The sequence below is a fragment of the Panicum virgatum genome, chromosome 4N, assembly GCF_016808335.1.
Source record: "Panicum virgatum strain AP13 chromosome 4N, P.virgatum_v5, whole genome shotgun sequence".
NCBI classification, from domain to species: Eukaryota; Viridiplantae; Streptophyta; class Magnoliopsida; order Poales; family Poaceae; genus Panicum; species Panicum virgatum.
Window position 1 is genome coordinate 42,966,986 of NC_053148.1, and position 4,321 is coordinate 42,971,306.

Below are 4,321 nucleotides of genomic sequence, written 5' to 3' on the forward strand. Positions count from 1 at the left end.
ATGAGAGTAGTCTCCTTCTGATTATCCATATCAAGTACCACAAAATCGACTGGGATAAAATAGTCCCGTACTCTCACGGGGACATCCTCAGCGATTCCTTCTGGGTGCCGTACTAAGGAGTCAGCCAATTGCAACTGCATGGGTGTCGGTGTCAACTCTGTGTAGTTGAGTTGGTCGAAGACCGCCTTCGGCATCACACTAACACTGGCTCCCAAATCACATAAGGCTTTGTCGAAGTTCTGTGCCCCTATCAAACATCTGATAGTTGGGAATCCTGGATCCTTCTTCTTCTCGGGCAATTGTTGAAGTATAGCTGCACTGCATGCCTCAGTGAGCTTGATTACTTCGGTAGTTAGCAGTGGTCGCTTGTTGTTGATTATGTCCTTGATATAACGAGAATAGGTCGGAACCTTCATCGCATCCATCAAGGGCACATTGATGTTCACTTGTTGTATTATCTCAACAAAGCGGCTGAACTGCTCATCTGTACTTGGCTTCCTTGCCCTCATAGGGAACGGCAATACTTGGGTATCATGAAATTCATGCGGAGCCATCTTCCCTTCAAGAACCTTCTCGGGTTCCTCCTCCCGAGGTGGTTCTTCTGCCACCGGCCTTGCTTTCTTCCTATTAACATGGTTAGGATAAGGCGGGTCTTGAGTAGTTTTACCTCCTCGTGTGGTTATTGCCTTAACATTCTCCAAAGCAGGGGGCATGGTAGCAGCCACTTGAGCTAGTTGAGTCTCAATCATCTTATTGAAACTAAACTGATTCTTGATGGCAGTGGAGAATCCGTCCATCTTGGCAAGGATGGTCTCCATAGATTTGTCCATAGCGGCCAACTTCTTCTGAAGGGACTCACTGATCTTTGCTTGGCCGTAGACAAGATCTCTCAAGGTAGGCTGGTTAGGACTGAAAGAATTCGAATTCCCATTACCTCCTTGGTAATATGGGCGTGGTTGATTCCACCCCTGACCTCCTTGTGGACGAAACCCATTGCTATTGAGGAATAGAGCTTCTTCTTGGGTTTCTGGGCAATTGTCGCCCGAATGTCCAACATTCCCGCAGACCTCGCACATCATGCGAGTTTCCAAGGCTTGAAGTGTTTACATCTGAGCCTTATCTTGGGAATAATCCTCAAATTTCTTGAGGAGGCGATCAATCTTCATAGTGAGCATGTCGGCCTCCTTGACGGAGTGCATACCTCGCTGGCACGGTTGGAGGCGATCATCGCTCCAACCTTGGTTGGAAACCATCTTCTCGATCAATGATGTAGCTCTTTCAATGGTCAGCGAGAAGAAAGCTCCACCCGCAGCGGCATCCACATGATCACAGGATGACTGTGTCAACCCATTGTAGAAGTTCTGCAGAATGAGCTAATTATCCATTCCATGGTGCGGACATTCCAGAATATACTCCTGAAGCCTCTCCCAAGCTTCCGGAATTGACTCATTTGATGCCTGCTGGAAGTTCGAAATCCGACCACGAAGAGCATTGGTTTTGCCCGTCGGGAAGAACTTCGAGAGGAACGCCTTGGCACATTTGTCCCAAGTATCCACAACAGCCTTATTAGCATAAAACCATTGCTTCGCTCTCCCCAAGAGAGAAAACGGAAATAGACGGAGCCGGATTGCATCTTGCGATACACCCTTGATAACAAAAGTACTGCAGAGCTCCAGGAACTGCTGGAGGTGAGCGCTGGCATCCTCATTGGCCCTGCCACAAAAATGGGCTGGCCTGCACCATCGTAATGAGACCCATCTTGATCTCGAAATTTTCTCCTCCGGTGTTAACCTCGGGTCCGGTCGGGACCTGGCTAGCAGACGAAGCAGAGTAATCACGGAGTGTCTTCTGGGCCATAGCACTAGGAGCTGACGACGATGCGATGACTGGATCGACTGCCAAGAGTGATCTCCGAGGTGATACGAGACGAGCTCGCGTCCTCCTCAAAAGTGACTCTGGATCGGAATGAAAGTTTTGCGGCAAGTCGAAACCGGTCATACACTACCCTATTTTCATATCAATGAAGACAAGAAAACAAAGCCAAGTTAGCATGTTTAGCAAGCGAATACCAATTTCGATTTTGTTCACAACTCTGTCTATATATTTCACTCTGTGCCTTCCCCGGCAACGGCGCCAAAAATGCTTGTTGGCACCTACCAACGTCACCTAGCGATGACGCCCGCAGACGCCAATTTGGGATGGCAGTATTTCATGAACCACGAATAGATCCGCAAGCACACGAAATACCGTTGTAGTATTTTACCCGGGAGTATACCGGGGTGTCATTTATATTTCCGCAGGGAAGGCGATGAGTGAGATAATATATAGATTAGTTGGTGAACTCTATCTAGATTGGATATTCTCATGCATAAACAGGGGTAAGATAATAACATGGTAGGAGGTAGTGTGACACACACACAAACTACTCTCTTGGATAAAAGAATAAAGGTTACTTTAGGTCGGGAGCAAGGTAAAAGTCAGAGCTCGAGTCAGCTGTGCTAGGCTAGCTATATCTATACTTTATCATTAGTTAGCTCATCAGAGATTAAACTACACAACAGGGAGATTGCTATCGAAGTAACGGAAGGAGCCCGTACACCCCGGCGACTGTACCTCCTACCCCCCATACCGAACGTGGAGGATTACTAAAAGGCCCGAACAGGGCTGTCACCACCTGCCGGCTACCTCTACAAACCATGGGTATATTTGACATCCAGCAACTTTTAGCTAATCTAGACACCATGTCTACACTAGTAAGGGATACTCTAGTGTTCCGCGCGGAGCCCCCACCCTCCGGATGGACAGACATCACACTAGAGCAATCATACGAATACTGGAGCAGTTGATAGAGTTCTAAGAACAAAAGACTAACCATCTCCAGCACAGGGCGATCATGCAATGCAAGCATTGAATAATAACGCAACCATGACAAGAAGCATATACTCGATAACTCAGAATGTACTTCAAGCAGATATCGGTAACCATAGTCTAATTCTATTACAAACGACCGAATATTACAAGAGAGAGCTAGAGATGAACCCATACCAGACTCTCGAGCAACTCCGGCGACTCGATGACTCCTAGACTTCTCCTAAACTCCACTAAGCCTAAAGACTATGCAAGGAATGCAAGAGAGGAAGTGAGAGGTGTGGTGTGTGTGTGTGTGTGTGTGTTATTCTCTCCCGCCCCCCTTCTATTTATTGCAGGGAGCCACCAGCCGCAGCACCCCAAACCGACGTTGTAAGCCAACAGGGAAGCGCCACGTGCCTTGGTTGAGGCGGTGGGGCCCACGGGCCTGGCCGGCCGACCAAGTAGGTCGGTCGGCCTGCCCGGGCCGCCAACCACCCCCAACTTCCTGGAGTGGGCTTGTCTTGGTCTCCCCTTATCCTAAAGTTGAGGCACGGCCTGCCCCAGCTGGGTTTGCTTGAGTTCTTGGGCTTCACTTGGTCCATTTGAGCTGAATCGGTACTCTGATATTTTATGTGATTTTGTGTCGGGCCAAAGTGTACTTGTAACCTGCATATTAACTCTCATGATTTTCTGATCAAGTTGACACCTGGAAATGGTCGTTAGTGAGCGTCAACGGCCCACACTCCGCGCGTGGTCGTTCGTGGTGGGTCCATCGGCCGCGCTCGGCCGACATCGCCAGCTGACGCGACTGGTGGGGCCCGTCCTTCTTAATCACGCATGAGTCCGGGGTTATGGGGACCCCATTACGCTGACAGCACCAGATTAGCAGAACATGCGTACATACTGCCTTAGAATTCCATTGTCTCACTATACTGTGTTGAGTTGCTAATTCACTTTGTTTGCTAATGTAGCTCTTCTGTGTTTGGAGTATTATTTTACTCTGCATAACTTGATATGTTAATTTGTCTAGAGCAGAAGCTACATATTTCATAAAGCAGAACATGGCTCTTCATTTGGTTGATTACATTGGTATTGGCAAATGGGGTTGAATTAGATGTTTTTTTTTTACTTATTGCTTAATTCCTCCTTAACTGTAATCTGGGTGAGGTGGTTAACTACTCTGCAGTGCAAATTAACATCTGTTTATTCTATAAATTTCAATTGGTTCTATCATATGGAGTAACATCTTTAGTACCTTGTGCCATTCAACTACTATTTTAAGAAAATACTGAAGAATAGATTCTGTTTATGTGTATCTGCACTAGTTAATGGGTCATGTTTGTATCAATGCAGCCAGAAGAAGCTACTGCTACCGTTGTAACTATGCGAGCACCAATTTCCTTGACCTTGGACCTGAAGTACATGAACCCCATCGCCAAGGTGTCTGCCCTGTTTAATCAAGTGAAGATCT

General features: G+C 47.2%; 1 non-coding gene across 1 annotated transcript; it reads left to right on the plus strand.

Moving 5' to 3' along the window:
- Positions 1-1,383: 1,383 nt before the first annotated feature.
- Positions 1,384-1,490, plus strand: LOC120671667. The gene has a single exon (XR_005673767.1). It is a non-coding gene; the product is annotated as a small nucleolar RNA R71 (small nucleolar RNA).
- The last annotated feature ends 2,831 nt before the right edge of the window (positions 1,491-4,321 follow it).